The 25376-nt window shown below is 43.4% G+C and overlaps 1 protein-coding gene and 1 pseudogene across 2 annotated transcripts in view; one reads left to right on the forward strand and one right to left on the reverse strand.

Moving 5' to 3' along the window:
- The window catches only part of ALK (ALK receptor tyrosine kinase), a 612725-nt gene that overhangs the window by 262033 nt on the left and 325316 nt on the right, over positions 1-25376 (forward strand). The gene's annotated exons all lie outside the window — the stretch shown is intronic.
- Positions 8142-8296, reverse strand: LOC308255744 (mitochondrial import receptor subunit TOM5 homolog; annotated as a pseudogene). The gene has a single exon. The product of its transcript is annotated as a mitochondrial import receptor subunit TOM5 homolog (transcript).

The raw sequence follows: 25376 nt of genomic DNA on the forward strand, positions 1-25376 counted from the left end.
ATTCATCACAGCTTTATTCACAATAACCAAGATATGAAAAAAACCTCAATGTCCTGTGGTAGAGGAATTGATAAAGAAAACATGGTCTATACATACAATGGAATATTAATTCAACCTTAAAAAGAGTGAAATCCTGCCATTTGTGACAACCTGGATAGAGCTGGAAGACATTATGCTTAGTGAAACAGGATGACAAATACTGCCCAATTTCACTTATAAATAGAACTAACACAGTCAGATTCATAAAAGCAGAGAGTAGAATGGTGGTTGCCAGGGGCTGGAGGTGGGGTGAGAGAAATGGGATGATGGTGGCCAGAGGATACAAAGTGTAGTTATGTAGGTTCTAGAGATCTTATTACAACGTGGCGACAATAGTTCACCATACTGCACTGTATACTTGAAATTTGTGAAGAGGATCGATCTTCAACCTTCTCACCACACACACACACACACACACACACACACACACTGATAAGTAGAAGTGATGGATATGTTAATTAGCTTGACTGTGATGCTCTGTTACAATGTATACATATATCAAAACATCAAGTTGCTCACCTTAAATATGTACAATTTTTATGTATCAAAGCTATCTCAATGAAGCTTTTGAAAAAACACGAACTGAAAGAGAGGTCATATTAAAGCATTAGCACTCATCAACACCTGCTGGGAATCCTGAATCAGACCTATTCTCAGTACAGGCACCGAGTGCATCCTGTGAGCCATGTGATGTGAAGCTGGAGGAAAGTGCAAAGATTAATGAGACCCAAACCCCACTAGTCAGAAGCTTCCTGGTCTAGGATTGGGGGCTAGGGGCAGGGTAAATAGTATTGATAACAATGATAATTGTAAAATATTAAAAGAGCTCTGATAATAATAATAAAATTTATTAGTTATTATGAGCCAAACATGATATCTAAGCATTTAATAGAATTAAAACATTAGTAAAACAACCTAATGTGATAGGTAATATTATTATTCTCATTTTTTAATGAGGGAACTGAGGCACAGACAGGTTAAATAACTTGCTCAAGATCAAAAATTAGAGAAAGATGGAATGGTAATTTGATAACAGGCTGTCTGGTATCAGAGCACTGCACAAGACAGAAGTTTGTAATGAGCGTGGGGGTTGTGAAAAATTCCCAAAGTAGGTGACATTATAACTTAAAACGTGAATATCACTTATCTAAGTAGGAAAGAGGAGAACAGGGAACAGCATTCTAAAAGCCACAAGCAAGACCACAGATGCTTGGGGTCTTGTTAAAGAAAAAATTATTTGTGACACTATGAAGAATGATAAGGCAGACTTTAAGACTATTGCAAAAGGAGTTTTATCGTAAAGGAGAGAGATTGGGTTAAATCCGGGGTACAACAAGGAAAATAATAACTAAAGAGAGGGGCTCGGGGAGAAGGAAAGTTACTGAAAGGAAACGTCAGGGATAAAGGAAGATAGATTCTGGCTAAATAGGCATAACAAGTCCTGCTGAAGACAGGCCACACTATCAGATACTGAGGATGAGGGGTTCTAGCTGAACCATCTTGATGGGATTCTTGCTAAACAGGGTTCTTGGACATAGCTGGTTGAGCAAAGCCAACTTCTATGAGGTCAAGTGATACAGAGCTGGCAAGTGGACCTGAGATTAGAAATAGGTCCCATGATGCTAGGCGCCCCTGGAACTTACTGCAGGGGTTGTTGTCATGGAAGAATTTGGGGAAGCAGGTGGCGCTGGTCAGCAGGTGTCTAAGGATCCAGGGACTCAAGAAAAGCAGGGCACTGGTTTCGGGAAGGAACCACAGGAAGGGCAGAAGGAAACTAACACTGCCCGGCTCCTCTCCATGTTTCTCAATTCCTGGCATCCCTGGTGAGTCTCCTACAGCTTTGGCTGCCTGGGCCGGATCAACATTGGTTGGGTGGTGGAGTTAGGCAGCAAACACTGGCTTCTGCCTTGTTGCCCATTAATCTCTGTGCCGTAGAGCTCATCTGCTTCTTGATTGCCTAGAAGTGGACTTGTCTTCACTTAGCCATAGGGGGAAGCAAATCCAGCGGAACCCGTACAAAGCTAAGTAACCAGGTTACCCCAGGTAGGAGTAAATCAGTCTTGATAATCACATTAGGCTGTATTTGAAGCCATTTTGTTTGGACTGTGTAAATTCTCTTTATGGTTTAAAAGGCTGTTTAATTGTTGTGGAAGAACACTGAACTTCAGCCTCCTATCTGGTGTTCAAAGTCCCTGTTCCATGGAGAACAGGGATTTATTTTCTTAGAGGTGGAGGCATAGATGTGTAAGGTGCTTGTATCTGTGTGGTACACACCCAGCTGAAGATCAGACGTCAACTGATGTCTACAGCAGGGAAGAACAGCGTCCAAGCCAGTGGGCTGTGTTTCCATTTACCTCATGTTTCCAAGCTAAATTTTTTACAGGAAGGGCTTATTCCCTGAAAGGAAATGTCAGTATCTGAAAATATTAGCTAATTTGACTTCCTGAGGAGAAATGCAAAGGGGATTGAAGTGTTCTATTTTGTTAAGTCTCAAATAAACCTGGACAATTAAAAATGGACAGGGAGCCAAAACTAATTAAAAGGAGAAGAGAATGAGAAATACCAGACATCTGGGATAAATTTATTATTGCAGTTGAGCACCAAATTTAGCTCTAGGCTTCCTATTGGCACAGGCATTCAAAAAATAATTTGGGTTAATAAGGTTATTTGGGTTTATTTACAGAAAGTGACCGATGAGCACAATTATCTCGGAACACTCATGACTAAACAATGAGCTTGGGAGAGCGAATGTAAATTGGACTAAAATCCACCAGTTTGCTCGTGTGTTCCTTTCCGAGGAAGCTCATGCTTGATACTGTGCTTTCACATGCGGTGTACTCCGACCTCCCCTCGTGGGAGCACTCCCAGAGTGCCAGGAGGCCCTGCTCCCTGCGTTTACCTTTGATTTGATTCCTTTCTTCCCAAGCTGGTCTGCAGTTGTTCTGAGGGACTGCATGGTGCAGAACTCACAGTTCCAAAGGCCTGTGTGGGTGTGTCAGGGAAAACGGAGTGAAATAGGCGCTACAGTGGTGAGAGCAGATTTTACTCAGGGGTACAATCACCATAGCGGAAAAGAGAACTCAGTATAGAACCAACTATTCCAAATGTGAAAGGAAAAGTGGGGATTTATAGCCAAAAGCAATTGGTGGATGGCAAATTACTAAGAGAGTCAGGTAATTCTTATTACACTGGCCTAACAGAATTCTTGCTGAAGGCAGGCGGCGGGGTGAATAATTTGGTCAGATAATGCAGGGGGTGGAGGGGTGGATTCTGGCTAAGTTGACTTGGCAGAATTCTTGCTAACATTGGGCTGTGCAGGCCCGACAAGGATGGGCACTGAAGGTCAAGGCCTAGAGGATAAAGAGGAGCCTGACTAGAGTTAGGTCAAGGAGAGTTAGGTCTGAAGACAGGAGGGAAGACAGCAAAACCATCTGTCCCCAGATCCACCTCCTCATAACAACAGTTCAACCCTCAGTGAGAATACCGTGGTTCTCCCATCCTTCTCCCAGCGCCTTCATGAGCTAACCCACCTGGAGACTGGACATCGTGGACTCCTCCCCAGCAGGCCAGCCTCGGGGCCTGGGGCCCGAGGAAAGGCAGAGTGGGTGCGAAGAGCAGGGCTGGAAAGAGAAGGACCACAGGGCGAACCTCCTCCACACAGGGTGATTCCCCCACAGCAGGTCCGTGCTGGTGGCTCTCACGATAACGTTGGGAACCAGAGAGAAACTGTCCATGTGGGAAGTAGATTCCTACACTTGTCTTCAGTGTGGAACCCTGAAATGTGGACACAACTGCCCTGAATGAGTGAGACCAAAACAGCAGAGTGAAATGAAGCTTATCAGGGACTTTAATGATCCTTCAGGTAAAGATTTTAAAAAAACGTAAAGAAAAATCTTGGAGCTAAAATGAAAGGGGCAGCACACTACTGAGCTGGTGACTACAAGGGTATCTTCTAAGCACAAAGGCATTAAACAGTTGTTACCATGGAAGGCAGTGGGCGGGGAAGGAGGAGGAAGTGTGGGTTTCAGTGCTGCTCTCCGTCAAGTCCCAATTCTGCACGCTCGGCCACGTGATCGATCGCGCAAGTCGTCCTGCCTGGATCTGCTCCGGTAAGGAGGTCCTGGCATTGATACTGGAGAGGAAGAACCTACTTGTCTGCCTGCTGTTTGTCTATGTATTTATTCATTCAATCTCTACTTTCTTCATGGTAAGAGTTAAGATGGTTGACATGACCATTTAATCAAACTGCTAACAGCAAACAGACAAAGGCAAGGCATTAAAACTCCAGCTATCTCACATGGTTATGGTGAGAACTAAATGAAGTACTGTTTATGAAAATGTTTGCTTCTGGGTGGGCACATAGTAGACACTCAGTAGTGTGTATTCAACCTGAAAATGTGCTCTTGCCAGTCCAAGGAGGTGAAACATGTGGCTTCTGCCCACAATGCCCCAAAGAGAGCTGGAGAAAACCTCTTCTACAGCAGCTTCCTGTCTACACACGACACATCGCCCACACTGTCCCCGCCTCGAGGCCTGTAACTCTGACGTGGGCTCTTTGCTGCCGTTCCTCTGCAGCCCATCCATCCCTGGAGGCTGTAAGTAAATCGTGTTTGGTCCAATGGGCAGCATTTTCCCACCTAACGCACTCCCATGCTCTGCCATTGTTAGTGACTCGAGTCACACAAAGGAAACTCCTGTTCTTCCTTAGGAGCTGAAGCCTGAGAAATGGGCTCCAACACGGATCTGGGAGAGTCAGTTAATGCTCCAAGACACCTCAATAAATTTTTCAGTGGGGTCCTGGAGAAAGCACAGTGTCAGCAACTCCAGACTGATTTGGGTATAAGTGAAATGTATTCAAGTAACAAAATTCACAGGGAGACCTAGTCATTTTTAAAATTATTGTTGAGAGGCAGAATCTAGTTACAGAGAGATGATTTGATGCCTAAGTCCAGGCTTTAGCTGTAAAATGAGATACAAGGTAACATTTGCCCAATGACCTTTTCCTTCCACAGGACAATTAATAGACCTTATTTTTGTAGAGCTATGATCTTGTCAGTTTAAATCCAGCTTGCTGACCAAATTGGAGAGAAACCTTTGTCTCCAGCAGACCAGGTGCTCCTGTCTGCTGCTGCCTGGAGTCGAGTTTTCTGGCTGGTGTGAGTGGAATTTCAGCTTTATCAGGCCAGCAGTGGAGTGGAAATAATAAACACGGGATTTGAATGAAGGGAAAGCAGAAAGTGGAACTCATCTAAGAAGAATGAAACTGTTTAAATGAAAGTGCATCTCTCTCAATAACAGGAATTCTAATGTTGTCGGAGACATTGTTATAACAGCTTTCTCCAGAGTATGGCAGAATGTTAGAGGATCCAAGTCAGAGCAAAGAATGAGCATCCCTGAATCATTTGTCCACTGAGCCAATGGTGAGTCATCTGCCATCCATATGCCTTGGTGTCCCATCCATATCCTGGTAATAGCAATGCTTTAGACTCCTGTTGCAGCCTGCAGGTAAAGAGAAATATTTACTAATGTATACGTGATTCAATAGCCAACGGAGTTACACTGCTGTTCCAAAATGAATGGAATAAATGCTTTTTCCCATGCTCACAGGCCTATTGGAAGACCTGGCAAATGAGTGAAAATGAGACTTACATGAAACTAGGTCTCAAAGGCAAAACCAAGATCAACATGTGGAGGCTTTAAGGATCTGGTTTGGACTCAACCTAAGGAAAGTTATATGAGAGTGAATATATTTTGTTTCTAAAGGACTCAAGTGAACATGACCCCCATGTCACAAATGTGTCGAAGGTCACTGCATTGATGTAGAATATGACATTTATGGGACAATTATGACATTCAAGATCCCACCCAAAACTGGGTTCTAAGATGTTGTTCACTTTGAACATGTAGAAGACTTAGGGAAGACCTCTGAAGCAATGGTTCTTAACGTTTTTCTTCTGTGGGCCACCAGCATGGGTAAAGTTCTCACAGAGCACCTCCCCTGCCCTGCTTGCAACTGTGTAACAGAATTTTCTCAAAATGGAAGGGCAGAATTGTAGTTCTTTGGACTAAACACCAGTTATGGTGAAAAAAACTAAATCTGTTCACTTAGATAAGTTATGAGCATTAAAAAACTGGAAATGCAAATATGAGAGATCAGCCACTAGGTACTGGACACCTCCCAAATCACACAAGATATTCACCACTTCTTAACAGTTATAGTTTAGAGAGCTGAAGAAGTTGCCTTGAATGTGAAGTATAAATTCATTTCCTGCTGCAGAATCCTGTAAGATTTATGTTATATAAAGGAGTAATAGTTGTTTAAAGACAAACATCTTGTTGGCCTCAAAGGGTGGTGGTGGTGGTAATAAGGGGCTATTAGAAGAACCTAGCCTAGCCGTCGAGGGGTGAGTTGCCATTGTCTGTTCTAAGTAGGTCTTCACTCCTAAGAGCAGAAATGACACCTGTGAATCTGTGTCCCACTGTCCATCAAAGTGTCTAGCACTTAAAAGAGACTCAGTAAATTACTAGGTTTCTAATATCAGTCACTAACAAGTCATGTGATTTGGGGCAAAAAGACCTAAACTTAGCTCACCCAGCTGTGAAACCATGTTGAACTCTACAACCCCAGGGTGGATAACTCAAACCTTTATTCATCATCCTAAATATTTACTTAGTGCCATCTATGTGTCTTTAGGGCTCCAGGCCCTGGGATTAGAACAAAAAAGTCCCTGCCTTCACGAAACTTATGTTCCAGTGAGAGGAGACACACAACCAACAAATAACTAAGCAGATATACAGGCTATCAGGTGCTAATTAAGTGCTAAGAAGATTAAAAAAAAAAAAAAAAAAGCAAGCATGGTAAGGGAACAGTGGTAGGCAGGGGTTAGGGTTGTTATTTATACATATATTTATAGAGAGTGGTCAGGGAGGGCTATACTGAAAATGTAATGTTTTCGCAGAAACATGAAAGAAGTGACCCAAGTAAATTTCTGGGGAAAGAGCATTCCAAACTGAGGCTGGAGATAGAAATATGGAGTCATTGGTAGTCGAAGTCATGGACAGGATGAGAGCATCTAGAGAAAGTGTAGCTACAGAAAAGTATTCCATTGAGGGGTCTTGAAATACTTCATTAGATGAGGGCGACCCACAGAGTAGCTGAGGAGGGGCTTGTGAGATAGGAGGAGAGACAGAGGAGAGTGGGATCCCAGAAACCAAGAGAAGGGGAGGGGGGATCATTCTCTGTGTAGAATGCTGCAGATGTTTTAAATATAATGACTGAGCCTTGACCATTGGGTTTCGACATGTGGAGATCTTGGTGACCTTGACAAGAACCATTTCAGAGGAGTGGTGGGGGATAAAGCCTGACTAGAATACATTCTAGAGAGAATAGGAAGAGGGAGTTTGGAGAAATGAGTACAGACAAAGCTTTCCATGCATATTGTTGTAAATATCAGCAAGAAAATGGGTGGTAGCTGAATAGGGATGGGACTTCAGAATGAGTTTTGTTTTGTTTGGATATGAAAGGTAGTATGCTCTTTGCTCACAGGAATTATCCAGTAAAGACAGAAAATATGATGACATGGAGGGGGAATCCTCTGGCCCACTGAAGGTTCTCCCCAATTTTTTTTTCTTAATTGGTACATTTATTAAAAATATAGACTAATGATCCTGTGCTTAAATGTTGTTGTGGATGTGTGCTGGCTTCCATAAAATATAAATAATCATAAGGAGCTCTTCAATATACTCCTGACAGAAGTAAAAAGGTCACTAGAAATGACTGACAAGACAGGGCCACAGCAGACATAATTCCCTTATATAATTAATAATTGCTAGAAAATGGAGTTTGACATTATTTACAATTATACCAACATCCATGGAGGCTGAGTATCACAGACATAAGAAACATGTTTTCATGTTTCCCAAGTAGTTTTCTGTTTTAGCTATGAAGGTCAGTTACCACAACCAAACTTGTTCTTATCAAGTAGAAATTTTATGTCCATTCAACCAGAGTCTCTTACATCTTTCTGGGCCTATTCATTTCAGAGTAGAAACTGTAACCAGGTTCTTCATATCGTGCAGTCACAATGTCACATGTCCAATCTTTATATGCTGTCCAATTTCTTTAAGATAAAAGGAGTGACTCGCAGCAGGGCCACATAGATGAGGAAGTTCCGTATGGAAGAGATCACATCCTCACGCATCTTCCGTTTCATCTCCTCGGGTCCAGCTTCGGCGCGAGGCCCTCCATACGGAACATCACGGCTCTGCCTCACCGGCTTCCACCAGCCGTGCTGTGCTCTTCTCAGCCATAGCCTCGCGCTCGGAAACCTCTCCCCAATTTTTGATGTTGCCACCTTCTCAGGGAGAGAGGCACTGTGCCCTTATACTGCTCTGGCCTAAGGGGAACACTACAGCCCTCCCCTCAGATTTCATCAGCATAACTGTCACTGGACTGGAAAATCTAAGCAAGGCTCATCCACAGCTTAGAAAGAAAATCAATTCAAAGAACAGTAATAAGCAACAAGATTGGTGTTTCACTGAGTGTGCTCCTTATGCTCCATGGAATGTTGATAGGGTCAAGTGAGTCTGAGGAATGCTGAGTTAAACAAAGCTAAACAGACGAGCGCTGCGAGGCTTCTTGGAGCCTTTAAAAAGGCTAGTGAGCATCTGGTGTGAAGAATTTTCCAAGAGGGGCATCCAGTGTAAAGAATTTCCCCAAATATATTTGGGGGCGTATCACACAGGACTAGTGTTGCAAGGCATACAATATAGGAAAATAGTGAATTAGATCAGGTGTTGGCAGACTTTTTCTATAAAGAGCTATAGATCAAATATTTTAGGCTTTTTGGGCCATAGTCTGTCACAACTACTCAATTCTGCTGTTGTAGAACAAAAGTAACCATAAACAATAGGTTAAACAGATTGGTGTGGCTTTCTTTAAAAACAAACAAACAAACAAACAAAAAAACTATTTATACTCAACAGCTGGATTTGGCCTGAAAGCCATGCTAGCTTGCCAACCATTGAATCAGATAATCTTCCTCAAGAGATGAACACATTCTCTTGAGTCTAACTGCCCATGTGGATGCCCAGTTCCTAGCTACCTCAATGTGGCACAAGCTATTCTTTCTTTACCTTCCACTTAAGAGCATTCTCAAAAACACAAATTCTTTGGAGTTCAGCGCAGAGACCAAGACCTGAAATGGCCCATCAAGATGCCCATTTTCTCTCTGGGGTCCTGCCGCCTTTCTCTGCGATTGACCAGGAGTATCCACTCTTTATGCCATGTCCACAAGACAACTGTTGGGTTTAAATGGAAAGCAATTTTAAATATCCAGATAGTGGCTTATCCAGTAGGCAGGACTTTTACTTACTCATTTCCTCATTCCTGGGAGGGACACATGAAAGGGAAATGGAGTGCGCATCTAACACATTGACTGCTTTCTCAGTTGAAAGCTTTAGTGGAAAAATGAGACTTGGAACCATAACATATGAAGAGTGTTTAGAAAATATTAGCTTGTTGCATCTGGAAAAAGAAGACTGGTAAGGTTATGGCAAGGTAGCAATGGGAATGGGAGGCGGGGACAGGTAGAATGGTCCTGGGGATGTTTCATGAAAGGAAAATAAAATGCAAGGGATGGAACTAAGACATCAGGTTGGATTTACAGGCCGCAGTTTCAGCTGATTATCAGGAGTCATCCTGATTTTGTCAGAGGTGAGATGGTGTCAGCATGGTCATTCAAACAGAGGCTGTGGAGAGGACACTCAAATTCAGGTGTGCAAATTGGCTAGTGTCTTAGCTTGGGTTGCTATAATAAAATACCATACAATGTCTGGGCTGGTGTGGCTCAGTGGTTGATTGTCAATCTGTGAACCAGGAGGTCACGGGTTAATTACCAGTCAGGGCACATGCCTGGGTTGCAGACTCGATCCCCAGTGGGGAGCATGCAGGAGGCAGTTGATCAATGATTTTATCTCATCATTGATGTTTCTATCTCTCTCTCCCTCTCCCTTCCTCTCTGAAATAAAAAAATATATATATTTTAAAAATAAATAAATCCTATCTAATAGAAGAGTAATATGCAAATTAACCATCACTCTGCTACACCCACAAGCCACGCCCACAAGGCACACCCACCAGCCAATTGGGAGTGAATATGCAAATAAACCCAACCAAGATGGCTACCGCCACAGAGAGCAGGAGGGAGGCTTGGGTTTCCCCAGCAATGGAGGAAGCCAAGCTTTCTGCCTGCCCTTGCCGGCCTAGGCCTCCACTCAAGGCTATAAAGTTTCAATGATAGAAGATACATAAACCCAAACAGAAATGGCAGCAGCCACAGAGCTGAAAAGAGCAGGAGGCTAGGGTTGCCCACGGCGATGGAGGAAGCCAAGCTTTCCGCACACTCTGGCTGGCCCAGGCCTCACTTAAGGCTACAAAGTTTCAATTATAGAAGATACATAAATCCCAATAGAAATGGCTGCCACCACAGAGCAAGCAGAAGGCTTGGCTCCGCTCCAGGCTACAAAGTTTCAATTGTAGAAGATAAATAAACCCCAGATACAAGGGCCTCCGCTTGGGTTGCCAGGGGGCGTGGCCGACCTGCAAACCACCACAGGCCCCTCGACCAGGCCGCCCCACGCCCCAAGGGAACCCCCACCCTGATCCAGGACACCCTTCAGGGCAAACCAGCTGGCCCCCACCCGTGCACCAGGCCTCTATCCTATCTAATAAAAGAGTAACATGCAGATTGACCATCACTCCAACACACAAGATGGCTGCCCCTATGTGGTCAAAGATCCTGCCCCCAGGTGGACACAAGATGGCCACCACAAGATGGCCAGCAGGGAGGGCAGTTGGGAGGGACCAGGCCTGCAAGGGAGGGCAGTTGTGGGCAATCAGGCCAGCAGGGGAGGGCAGTTGGGAGGGACCAGGCCTGCAAGGGAGGGCAGTTGGGGGCGACCAAGCCTGCAGGGGAGGGCAGTTAGGGGTGACCAAGCTGGCAGAGGAGGGAAGTTGGGGGCAACCAGGCCTGCAGGGAAAAGCAGTTGGGAGAAAACAGGCTGGCAGGGGAGCAGTTAGGCATCAATCCGGCTGGCAGGGGAGTGGTTAGGGGGTGATCAGGCTGGCAGGCAGAAGCAGTTAGGGGCAATCAGGAAGGCAGGCAGGCGAGCAGTTGGGAGCCAGCAGTCCTGGATTTGAGAGGGATGTCCGACTGCCTGGACAGTCGGACATCCCTCAAGGGGTCCCAGATTGGAGAGGGTGCAGGCTGGGCTGAGGGACACACACACCCGTGCACAAATTTTGTGCACCAGGCCTCTAGTAAATAAATAAAATACCATACAATATACATTTATTTCTCATAGTCTGGAGCCTGAGAAGTCTAAGATCAAGTTGCTGGCCCATTAGGCTCTGGGTGAACACTTTCTTTCTGACTTGAAATTAGCCACCTTTTCTCCAGCTGTGTCCTCAAAGATAGGGAGAGAAAGAGAAACCTGGTCTTTCCTTCTTTTCCTCTTCTTATAAGGACACCAATCTCTTCATAGAAGCCCAACCCTCATGACCTCACCTGAACCTAACTTACTTCCCAAAGGCCCCACTTCCTAATACCATCACATTGAGGGTTAGAGCTTCAACATATGAATTTTAGGAGGAGACAAATATTCAGTTTGTAATGGCTGGATAACCTTTAAAAGCTCCTTCCAATCCCGAGAGTTTATGAGGTCAAAGGTATCAAGTAAAAAATAATTTCCGCTGGGCTTTAGATTATTATTTTCCCCATAGCTTCCTCCAACAACTACCCTGGCTCTGTTGTCATTAAACATCATCTATATTTATTCATTGGCGTGAAAAATGTAAAATAAGCCAGAATGTTACAACAGCAATGATTGATGGGAGGATTCACTGACTTTTCAAGAGACTTGAATTAACACCACTGTCACCTCCTTAATATAGTTCTGGTTTGAGCAGGGTAAGCTGAAGCAAGGTGCATGAATCCAGGGATATTGGTCTGCACAGGACTCTGGCCTTGTTCCCGTGTCAGCCAGGTGAGCAGGAACAAAAGTAAGATCTGAAAGCAGAGCAATGTGGTGTCAGAACATGTAACTCCTAGGGTAATTGCATTTTGTAATGGAATGGACACCAACTTCTACTTCAGAGTACATCAGGCCTCTTTCACCAGAAATGCTTTTATCCCCTTAAGTGTCTTTTCTCAGGGAGGAGTTCAAAGTGGCTTTTAACAAAGCACCTTTTATCCAGGTCCTTGGGATATTTACCTACCATGGATGTCTAGAACACCAGCTGAGAGGGGCCAGGTTAGATTCTGGGTCCTGATGTTTGCAGTTCCATTGCCACTTTGGATAAATTCAGTAAGTGGAAACCCTGCAGGAGTTTGAAAGGTCTGAGTTTAATCCTTGACACATGTTTGAACTTTAACATTGCCCTTCTCTCCTTTCTCTCTCTGTTGTAACTACTCAACTCTGCCATTGTAATGTGAAAACAACCATAGTCAATATGCAAAGGAATGAGCATGACTGTGCTCCAGTTTGTTTATTTTATGAAGTTCGAATTTTATGTAATTTTCAATGTCATGAATTATTATTATTATTTTGCTTTTCCAACCATTTAAAAATGTAAAAACTGTTCTCAGCTCTTGGGTCACACAAAAACAGAGGGATGCCCTATCTGGTTTGGCTCAATGGATAGAGTACTGGATTCAATTCTGGTCAAGGGCACATGCCCAGGTTGTGGGCTCAAATCCCAGTGGGGGACATGCAGGAAGCAGCCGATAAGTGATTCTCTCTCATCATTTATGTTTCTATCTCTCCCTCCCTCACCCTTCCTCTCTGAAATCAATATGAATAAAAACAAAACAAAACTAACTAACAAACAAAAAAACAGAGGGAGGACCAGATTTGTCCCTCGGGCTGTACTTTGCCACCTCTGTGTTTGACCTTGAATACACAGAGATGATGAGGATGGACTAGTCCCAGCCTCATGGCATGTACTGTAGATGGGAGAGATATTAAACAAATGCTTCAAATCATTTTTATGTACTTACTAATTGCATAGGAAGGAAAATAAAGGGTGTAATTATGAACTTTAACAGGGAAATATTTAAATTGGGAAATACACAAGTGAAATGAAAATAGAGACCTCAGAATGAGTGATATTTAGCTAGGAAAGAGTGGATAATACAGGAGCATTCCTGCCCGACCAGTGTGGCTCAGTGACTGAGCATCGACTGATGAACTAGAAGGTCATAATTCGATTTCTGGTTGGAACTTATGCCCAGGCTGCAGGCTCAATCCCACTGTGGGGAGTGCAGGAGGCGACCGATTGGTGATTCTCTCTTATCATTGATGTTTCTATCTCCCTCTCCCTTCCACTCTGAAATCAATAAAAAATTTTTAAATAAATAAAGGAGCATTCCAGGCAGAGGGGATCATAGCTTAACTGATGAACTGAGCAGTGGTTGTTATCCTTCTCTGCAGTCCTGTCAGGTAACTGAATGCTTCAGGAAATTTTCAGAGACAGTGTGGTGCCCATTGGGAAGGATTGGCCTTGTTTCCAAATGTGATACAGGAAAAGATGTTCCCTATACCTTCCTATTGTCACTGGACATTTTCACAGAGACTTAGGCCACTTTATCGTGGTCTTAATCACTGTTATTCCTCCTCTGGGAGACACGTGAGGGGCAGTGACACTCTGAAGCAGAACAGAACTCTGCACAACTGGGGGTCAGGCACCCTGAGTTCTAGATTCATTTCTGCCATGCCCTGTCATGTGGTTCTAGGCACATCACCAAGTGTTTCCTAAACTAAAAAAGAAAGGACTTTTATACATCAAGTGTGTCCAGGCAGGTGACCTCGGAATTACCCCAGGTTTCTTCAGAGCAGCCCCATTTGTATCTGTTTTATATATGAAGGAGTTCTTTCAAAAACAGAGTTCCATAAAAAGTCACTGGACTTGATGAGGGCCTGCCCAAGCTAGGAGGGAACCCCGGTCTGGGACTCCCTGGGTAGATGTATTGAGGGAGTGCCAATCAAAGCTCTCTGCAGTGAGATTCTGGGAAAATCAGGAAAATGATGAACCCCACCCAGCTGGCAGAATATCAGGGAAAAGAAATATGATTCTATGAAGGTTGTTCGACTCCGTATGACATCAGTGGCATCCTGCGTTGAGGAGCTTATACCCCAGAGAATGCTGGGCCAGGCTGAGTTCCGGTGGCCCTCATACCTTCAGGGGCCATCGGAGACAGCTTTGGGGCCTCCACGCAGCTCCGTCCAGCTTCCTTTTGTGCCACTTGAACATGCTTCTATCAGAGCTTCTTTCTCCCCCTCTTTCCTGACGGGCCAGTAAGCTTCACCTCTGCGTGTGGTGAGAGACATCGGACCCTGTTTTCTGATGTCTGCCCAAACCGTGTCTGAGTCACTTGAGGCCAGCATCACTTCTCTGGGCTTTTCTTCTTTAGAGGATCTCTCCCCACACTCTGCAGAACACACCCTAATTCTGTCTTATCCTCTCCACTTAGCATCACTCTGAGAAAGCCTCACCAGCACTCTTGACATGGCCCCGAGATGAATGTAGAATCCAGGCCTTGGGGTACAGCTCCTTCCCCTAGAGATCCCCTGCCTCGGCCCCTACTCTGGTTTCACATCACAGTTAACAAGATCTTTTATTCATATCCTTGCAATGGACACTCAAGTTAACCTTAATAGGTAGGCAGAAGAGGCATGATTGGAGAAACTGAGGTGCCAGGATCAAGTTATTAAGTAGGGATGGAGCTATAACCGGTGATCAAGGTCTTGGTTAAGTATGAAATTAATATTTGTAAGGTGCTTAGAACTGTCTGGGGACTTGCTGCAACACCAAACTCCGACTCTCGGGTCCTCCCCACCTGATATTTTCTGTGTTGCTCACATAGGCCATTTGCCACACTCTGAATTGGCTAGCTTGAAACTACTTTTAGAAGGGGCATCAGACAGAGCAAATTCCTCTACACGTAGACACAACTGTGTGCAAATGCCTTCTGGTTATTTTGAACTGTTTTACAGTGAATTTGAGCTTCAGAAATAAGTGATATCTGAGGAATTATAAAATAGGTTACAAACTCAATTCTGAAAACTTGAACCAAATACAGTCAGTGACCCGAGCAGCCCTCTCTCTTTCCACCCAGATGGATGTCCCTCTGGGCTTGCCATTATGCTTCAGTAGAAACACTTAGCCCTTTCTGAGTTCTCCAAGCTAAGCTGCCTGTTTTCAAATACATGCCCTGGGTCCTTCCTACCTCCCATCTACCACCATTCCTCTTTGCTCTACCAATTTCTATTTTGTATATTTACTACCCCAGCTTCTTAAAGTATCTCAGCGCCTTCCTTTGAATTATCTCATCCTATTGTCCAGCTCCCAGCAAGTTCAGCCCTGCCTGAGTCCTCAGAGCTCTCAGGGGCACCACACTGTGCAACCAGCACTGCTCACAACCAGGGCCTTCACATGGGTGGCTCCATGGTCTCGGTCTGCACAGTTCACCTCTGTCACCCAGCTCATTTGCTGCTTTCTTCCCAGTCTTTTCTTTTGCTTCTCCTCTCATGACAGGAGCTATGTCTTCGGTCTCAGCATTTTGTTTCCCACAGAAAACGATGATTTACTTTCTTTTTCTATTTTTACAGCCTTTATTTCCAAAAATTTTATGTATTTTCTCTTCTGGAACCACCCCTTCTCATTCCATATCTTTAATTCTTCTCCTTGGATGAAATTGCCTCCATTACCTCTTTGGTTTGACCCCTCTTGGGTGGGTAGGGTGGTTCTGAGCCCTGTTCTCACTGGTGCAATGTAATTCTGGGTCCTAACCTAGATACAGGTGAGCAGTTTGACATCACCCCCGCCCAACCTTGGGAAAATAGAGGTGAGGCACAACACAAACTTAGTTCTGCAATGTGATTGGTATCATGACCCAGCCACCCCCCACCCCCCAATATGAGGTGGTCTTGGCCTCGATGTAGGCAAAAGTGTTGATCTTCTTGGTCATGATGGGTTTCCTTTTTATCTCTTCTTTTGGGGTTTATGGGATCCCTATTTTGGTTATGAGAAGTCTCTTGTTTTTGAGTATGGATTTATGTTTTTTAACTCTTATACTCAAATATTTTTCTATCTTTCCCTGTGTTTGGTGTGGAAAATGAGGTGTCAGTTTATGTCCAATTTGCCATATTGAACAGAAAGTTCAAGTTCATATTCTAACCTAGTCCAAGCAGATTTCTGAGAACCTGCATTTTCCTACAGACCATGCAGACAAAGCTCCAGTCACCTTCTTGTACCCTAAGAACAGACTCATTCAACAGCTTAATCTAAAAGTTCCCTTGGCACATCATGATTCCAGCCTCCAGCTTCTGTAATGACAATTCTCATCCCCCGCAAAGGGACTTTTAAGCTTAAAAACGTATCAAGTGAGGGAGCCACTATCCTATCCCTGGCTGTCAGTCCCTCATTGACTTTGAAACATTAAAAAGTACTTAAGAGCTCACATTTTTATTTCATCTCACCTGGGATTGTCCCTATACTAAGGATGTTCTTGCTACACCAGAGGCTTTTCAATTACATAGCACTCCTCTAGGACAGTGTAATATTTTTTTTGCAGAGTCAGATATTTTAGTGAATTTTATTGTCGGGTTCTCTTTGTAGTCATTTTAAAGCCAGCCACTGTTTCTTAAGCTACCTCTGAGGGTAACTTATCCACTGATGACACAGCTATATCTTTTTATAGTGTTCCACACCATACAGCTTAAGTGCCTGGACGTTGTTATTTTAAAATACAGATTTTTTTGGTCTGATTTTCTGTATCATTTTATATGTAGTTTAAAGTGTCTATATATTTTGTAATAAGGAACAGAAGACATGGATTAAGGTGCCATATTATTTAAAATAGTATTTTTGTACAATATAAATTATAGGTTTATATTCTGTTATAAAAGCAATTCATGCCCACTGTAGAATATTCATAAAATATACAAAATGTGTAAAATAAGAAAATAAAAATAAAAATCCCGTTAATCAGAGGCTATTTTTTAAACATATTTTTATTGATTTCAGAGAGGAAGGGAGAGGGAGAGAGAATCATTGATTGGCTGCCTCCTGCACTCATGGAGCCCACAACCCGGGCATGTTCCCTTCCTTGACCGGAATCAAACCTGGGACCCTTCAGTCCACAGGCCAACACTCTATCCACTGAGCCAAACCAGTTAGGGCAAACAGAGGCTGTTAATCACTATTAATATTATGGAGCATTTTCTTCTATTGTTTTTTTAAGATATGTAAGTATATATAATTTTTAAATCTTGAGCCAGATGCCCTTTGCTCCCTAAATCCCTTGGTACTCCCTTCCTTCTTTACAAGGTGGTGAAGCCACGAGCTCTCAGAGGATCCCTAATAAAGGGTACCAGGATGAGAACAGTTTGCTTTAGGACCATGCAGTGCCTTAGTGTCACCCCTGGTATTCTACATTGGGTCCTGATACCTTTGTCCACGTGAAAAAAATAAAAACAAAAATGTGTTCCCTTTTTTATTATTATTAAAATGTATTTTTCAATGACAGTTGACATACAATATCATATTAGTACAACATAGTGTTTAGACATATACCTTATGAGGTGAGCACCCTGATAAGTCTAGTACCCATCTGACACCATACATAGTTATTACAATAATATTGACTGCCATTCCCTTTTTAAAATTTAGTACTCCCTGAGCCGCAGTTTTCTCCTCTATGAAGTGAGGAGATAAAGGAGGTGGTAGACTCTGGCCCAGCCTCCCTCTGTGGACACACATTGGCACCACTCTTCTCATGCAAATGGTGGTCAGCCTCTCTCCAGTCCACCCTCCTCAGCCCTGCACCTGCCTGCCTGGCTGTCCTCTTACTCCCCAGGGGGTATCTGCATCTGCTCACCTGCTAAAGAGGAGAGAGCTCTCCAGGAGCTTTTCAGATTCTAATTAAACATGACTCAGGTCGAGCAGAGGTACATATTAAACTTTTATTAAAAACACTGCTAAGGCTCTACGTTAATCAGGCAGCCACAGCTTCCTTAGCGGACAGAATTACTCATTAGGTCCTTAGAATCAGTTGAGACCTCTCAGCTGTCAGCTTCCCACCCTACCCCACCCCCAATGCAAAATCTGTATGAGTCACACTCAAACTAGGATTTAATACATTTATTATTATTTGATTGGTTATGCAATTGTAAGAAAAGGGCATCTGGCTTTGTTGAGAATTTCTGACCACTCCATGGCAAATGGAATGACTCAGCACCAAATTAGTGGTGTTGATTCATATTCTTATTTGATTTATTATCTTTTGCCTCCCTCTACCTGAAGCACAACAGATATGATGGCTCTGGGAATGAGCACTAAATCTCTTCTCCCTCACCACCTTGTTGACAGTAGCTACTTGAGTCTGATTTGTGAGGCTGGCCAGGCTTGCTGTCCACTGCTTTCATCGCCATGAGTTGGGGAATTGGATTTCCAGAAGACCTTTCCTTTTCTTCCAATTTCCATCATCATTACTTTTAATAATAGTCTCATATTTCCCAGGCCCTTTTCTGTGGCCTTAAAGAATTTCATTGACCTATCCTATTCCCAGTCTTGGAGTAAGTGGTACTTTCCTATCCATTTTGAAGGCAGGGAATGCTAAAAGATATAGGTACTGATTGGCCCATAGTTACACAAATGAAAGATCCAGTGACCTAGACTCAAATGTTCCCTCTTGGGAGGAATTCAGTGCTGGGCAAGGGGCCTTCTGACTTCACTGCAGGGTAATGATGAAAAACTTCATGGACCACTTTATGAAGTCTGACCTCATTCAAGACTCAGTAGTCAGGATGCACTCCAAAAGTATTCCTGGGAGGATTCCCATATGCTTTCAATGCTCCCTATTAGGAAGAGGGCCTGCCCCTGTGTGCCTAGGGAATTCTCAAATGGCCAGAGTCTTTGCCACCATGTCAACACTCTTCTAGAATCTATTTTCTCAAAGACTCTTTTTGTCTATAGCCAGTCCCTTGCTGTTAGAGTTCCCCACTGGGTTCCATGACCAAGTCATAAAACCTTAACATGGCTAAATGCCCTCAGAATCCGGCCCTGATCACCTCTGCAGGCTCCTCCCCTTTCCCATCTCCCAGCCATTCTGAATTTCTATCATTTCCTTAAATTCTACATTTTCTTCTTGCCTTCAGGCATATTGCTCCCTCTCTGTGGACATTTTTAGATAAGGAAAAGTGGTTTTTGGGAAAAGGTAGTTGTTTTAGGCACATTGAGTGAAGGTGACAGCAAAACATTCAGGATACCTATAGGCTACTAAAATATATAGAACATGGGAAATGCAAGAGACTGAGGCTTAAGCTGTGGACCTAAGAGTTATTTTCAGAGATAGGAAAATTGAAGCAATCGATTGGAATATAGGGAGAAGTGCATAGGACCCAGAACAGAGAGGGGATTAGAAGAAGAAAAATTCTATCGAAAGGATAGGGTAGAAACAGGTCTGCTGAGGGAAATCAGAGGCAAGAGGAAAATCAAAGTACTATGTGATTTGAAGTAAGAGAGGAGAACTAACATTTGTTGAGTATCTAGTAAGCGCCAACACTGTATTAGGTTATTTGTATACATGTAGCTGAAATTGAAACCTAAAGCTCATGCTCTCTCCAACATATCACCCAAGAGATAATTCCAGGGCCAAATATTATGGAGAGATCAATAGGATGAAGATTGAGAATAGTCAATGAATATAGCTAGGGAATCATTGAAAATTACCAACAGATGAGATACTGTGGAAATGGGCTATTTTTATTAATATTTATCATCTTTGGGATATAGTAGAAACACTAGACTTAGAAATGCATAGGTTCTGTTCTTAACATTTCCATTAACTAGAGAAGTCATTAATGCATTTGACCTCCATTTGAAATGAAGTATATTCTTAAAGGATTTGGTCCTTCAGGTCTTAGTGGAATCCATAATCCTAATTTAGTAAATTTCACTAGAAATGTATATACCTGACATACTACTATGTGAGGCAGACATTACCTGTTTTTTTACACTATTGTGTCCACAGAACCTGGAACGGTGCATGGAATATAGTAGATGCTAAATGTATATCTGTTAAATGAATAAATTTGAATCACTTTTTATTCATCTAAAACAACAATATAGGCATTGTCCTATTGGGAACCTGGATAGTTTGAGACAGTGTATTAAAATCAAACTTCAAAAATAATGAGGAGCCAAAACCGGTTTGGCTCAGTGGAAGAGCGTCAGCCTGCGGACTGAAAGGTCCCAGGTTCGATTCTGGTCAAGGGCATGTAACTTGGTTGCGGGCACATCCCCAGTAGGAGGTGTGCAAGAGGCAGCTGATCAATGTTTCTCTCTCATCGATGTTTCTGACTATCTATCACTCTTCCTTCCTCTCTGTAAAAAATCAATAAAATATATATTTAAAAAAAATAATGAGGAAAAAATACTGAAATTCTTAAAGTGAATATTCAGGTATATTTTCATTGTAGTTATAAAAAATGTGAAACTAGAATTGAAATTGAGTTAAACAAAGAAGTGTGAGAATCACTGGTCTAAATTGTTCTACTTTTGAGGTATTAAAATCAGAATGATGTAAATTAATCTGAGTCTTTGCCAAATATCAACAGTATGGTAGGGTGCCCATACTATTAGGAAAACAAACCCTAATTGCCACAAGGAGTTCGGAGCTGTATTTGAGCCAGTCATTTTGTATTATGTTACAACCTGGAAAAACAGACCGTTTACATATGTTTACTTATGTTCAATTTCTCATTTTAGAAACAACGTTTTTTTCTGGTTATAAATATCTCCTATGTGTGGCAGGACGTTTTGAAAATATAGGACTAAAAGAATAAAATAGAAACTCCCCATAACCCTACCTAGTAGTGATCCCTGCTTTCCTATTTTAGAATATTCTTTCCAGTCTCTTTCCTAGGATACCAATTTTTCATGTAGCCTCTCAAACTGAGGCTGACTTGGCCATTCGTGGTAGACTGATAATTGGAGGCCCCTCTCTCACTGGGGAGCAGCAAATTTATTTCTGAGTTCAAAGTCTAGAAGTCTGAGGTCAGGGTGCCAGCGTGGTCAGGTGAGGGCTCTGTTCCTGGTTCCAGGCTCCTTTACCCTCACAAGGTGGAAGGGGTTAAGAAACTCTGTGGGATCTCTTTTATCAGGGCATTAATCCCATTTAAGAGGGTGAAGCCCTCCCATAGGCCCACTCCTAATACTATCAAATGGAGCATTAGAATTTCAACATGTGCATTTTGGACAAACGTTCGTATCACAGAAGAGAGTGAAAAAGGGACAATATGCATAAACTGAGACAGACTGGGAAAGCTGTGACACATGGTTACCTACTTTAAATTCTTCGTGTGAACAAACTAAAATAAATTTGCCCAGGGTAGGGACAGAAGGCTCTGTTGGCCCCAACACTAAGGGCTTCATTCTCTGGCTTCCTGAACTAGAAGAGGCATCTCTTTGCACAAGAATGGAGGGGAGGGCTGGATTCTGGGAGAACTGACATCCCCATTTTGCCCTGTTCCATGGCCTCATTGTTTAGGCAATATTTTCATATTCCTATATGCTATTGCTTTTGGAGTGACAAGCTACTTTAAAAAATTATGTTTAGCACATATGAGAATACTGAACACAACATAAACACACTCTCTCATCTTTATTCAAGGTTTTAAAGTTTACTGAAAATATGTCCATCACCCAGCCTCTCGTTATTTGTGTGGAAGATCAGGAAATGAAAGAAGTTAAAGAAAGAAGTGTGAAGCTGCTGACAGTTATTTATTTTCAAGAAAACCAAAAGCACAATGCTATTTGCCCCAGGTCAGCAAATTGACAGATTAGCATGTGGTTGAACTGAAAAGGGAAGTGATTTTCAGAGGCTGGGGCTTTTGGATCCAGCAACTACTTCATTTCAAGGAAGGAAACAAACAAACAAAAACCTGATTTATTCTGGGAGGGGGAGAAGGAGAAGTGATCGCTCAGAAAAGTCAGGGCCATATTACCTTGGGCTTTATAGTTCATTGTGAAGTTAATGCTTTGAGTTTTGCTTAAAAATAAGCCTATAGCCTAAGCCAGTTGTGAAAGACAGAGGTAACACATCAGTCAACCAGGGGTCACAGATCTGAGACCAGGGACTTGTCTGTGCTCAGGTCTGAAGCTTAGGAACATCCTGCCCCTTCTCTTCATACAGAGGATATATATTACTGTCCCTCTGATTGCCCTAGGCAGTGGTCAGCAAACCGCGGCTTGCAAGTCACATGCGGCTCGTGAGCCGTGGTTTGCCGCTCTGTTGACCAGTGAGTTTGCCAACCACTGCCCTAGGGGGTTGCCTAACTCACCACCATTCTGTGGGAGGGAGGCTAACTCTCAGGCCAGGGGAGGCAGGAGCAGGAAGATACAAATGCAAAGCTATATCCAGGCCCATCCTCATGGGCAGGTAAGGCTGTGCCCACCTCAACCTCATGGATCCCCTATCCCAATGTCCCTCCATCCTAGACTTTGTCCCACTGAGCCTGGGGACTCTTAGCTTAAAGTCTTGGAAAATAATCACCCCTAACTCTGGGAACCAATTCAAGGATTTTGTTTTCCTGGCTTTTGATTTTTGTATGTTTGTTGTAATAGAGTAGAAAGAAAAGGGATACATGTATAGTGGCGAAATTTGGTTGGGTCCTGTCCATAGATGCTAAAGGTACTATGTATTTTTTGAGAGATGGTAATATAGGGGTTCACGAATTCACTTCTAATCACACTGCAGAAGTTGTTACCAGAGTTACTTTCTCCAAAGACACAGCCTAAATGAATGCTAACAGTGTCCCCATTTCCCAGGGTAGATAGACTGGTGCATTCCCATGGGCTCGGGCCTTGAGCCTTCAACAGAAGACCAGAATATACCAGAATAAATTTTAGCTAAATTTAGTTAAATTTGAAAGATCAAAACATTTTTGAAACATATATGTAGTTGCTTTATCCTCAAATGTAGATTAGAATTAAATAAGTTTAATAAATCTGTTGAGATGATTATATAAGAATTTAAATTCTGTAATCTGAAATGATAAAAGAATGGAAACACAAACATATTTTCCAAAATACATAGGAATTTAGTGGATGTATTTAATATATATATATAAAAAGCCTCACATAAATAAAAAAGATTAATAACCCCCCAATGGGCAACTGATAAGAAACAAAATTCAAAGAAAAATACATGAAAAAGATTAATAAAGAGTTGAAAAATGATTTAGACTCTTGTAATTAAAAATGAAAATTAAAAAATAAATTGTTTTCAACTACAAAGTTAGCAAAGTTTTTAAATGATAACCCAATAATGCCAGTGAAGTTATGATGAAACAGGCATGTTTCCTATGCTGCTACCAGGAATGTAGACTGATACAATGTTCTTAGAAAGCAGTTGTACAATACTTAGGAATCTATCATCTTATATAATAAAAGAGTAATATGCAAATTAACCATCACTCCGCTATACCCACAAGCCACGTCCACAAGCCACGCCCACCAGCCAATCAGGAGCGAATATGCAAATAAACCCAACCAAGATGGCTACAGCCACAGAGAGCAGGAGGGAGGCTTGGGTTTCCCCGGCGATGGAGGTAGCCAAGCTTTCCGCCTGCCCTTGCCGGCCTAGGCCTCCACTCAAGGCTACAAAGTTTCAATGATAAAAGATACATAAAACCAAACAGAAATGGCGCAGCCACAGAGCTGGAAAGAGCAGGAGGCTAGGGTTGCCCCGGGTGATGGAGGAAGCCAAGCTTTCCGCACACCCTGGCCGGCCCAGGCCTCTGCTTAAGAAACTACAAAGTTTCAATTATAGAAGATACATAAATCCCCCCAAAACTGGCTGCCCCCACGGAGAAGCAGAAGGCTTGGCTCCGCTCCAGGCTACAAAGTTTCAATTGTAGAAGATAAATAAACCCCAGATACCAGGGCCTCTGCTTGGGTCTCCAGGGGGCGTGGCTGGCCTGCAAACCACCACAGGCCCCTCGCCCAGGCCGCCCCATGCGAACCCCCACCCTGATCCGAGACACTCTTCAGGGCAAACCAGATGGCCCCCACCCATGCACCAGGCCTCTATCCTATCTAATAAAAGAGTAATATGCAGATTGACCATCACTCCAACACACAAGATGGCTGCCCCCATGTGGTCAAAGATCCTGCCCCCATGTGGACACAAGATGGCCAGCCAGGGAGGGCAGTTGGGAGGGACCAGGCCTGCAAGGGAGGGCAGTTGTGGGCAATCAGGCCAGCAGGGGAGGGCAGTTGGGAGGGACCAGGCCTGCAAGGGAGGGCAGTTAGGGGTGACCATGCCGGTAGAGGAGGGAAGTTGTGGGCGACCAGGCCTGCAGGGAAAGGCAGTTGGGAGGGACCCAGGCTTGCAGGGGAGAGCAGTTGGGGGTGACCAGGCCTGCAGGGAAGGGCAGTTAGGGGTGACCAGGCCTGCAGGGGAGGGCAGTTAGGGGAAAACAGGCTGGCAGGGGAGCATTTAGGCATCAATCAGGCTGGCAGGGGAGTGGTTAGGGGGTGATCAGGCTGGCAGGCAGAAGCGGTTAGGGGCAATCAGGAAGGCAGGCAGGTGAGCAGTTGGGAGCCAGCAGTCCTGGATTGTGAGAGGGATGTCCGACTGCCCGTTTAGGCCCCATCCACTGGGATCGGGCCTAAATGGGCAGTTGGTCATCCCTCGAGGGGTCCCAGATTGGAGAGGGTGCGGGCTGGGCTGAGGGACACTTCCCTCCCCCGTGCACGAATTTCATGCACCGGTCCTCTAGTAAAATAATAATTAGAAGCTTGAAATATATATATTCTGGAAATATCCTTAATACATATATTAACATTAAAAAACCATTGAAACCTGTAAAGAATTTTTGTGAGTTTATTTGAGCCAAACTTTTGACATATGCCGGGAAGCAGAACCTCAATGAATTGAGATAATTCTCCAGAGAATGGAGGGTTACATCTATATTTATACATTGCAGTCAAAGAAAAGGGACGTAGGTGGGTACAGGAAATCCATTGGTGATCGACTAGAGAGGCAGGAGAAAGCAAAGTGGAGAAACTCCTGGGATTGGATAAAAAGTAAAATGATAGACACATACTTAGGTGGGTGCAGGAACCATTAACATGATGATGAAGGAATTTGTGTTATCTGTCCTGGCGCCCAGGCACCTTAGGTTGTGCCTCAAGGAGTCCAGAAAAAAAGGGAAGTTACTAGTTACCCAGACATTTCAAGGGTCTGTTATTATAGATGCAAAAAGACAGA

This window comes from Plecotus auritus (genome assembly GCF_963455305.1).
Source record: "Plecotus auritus genome assembly, chromosome: 8".
Classification (NCBI taxonomy): Eukaryota; Metazoa; Chordata; class Mammalia; order Chiroptera; family Vespertilionidae; genus Plecotus; species Plecotus auritus.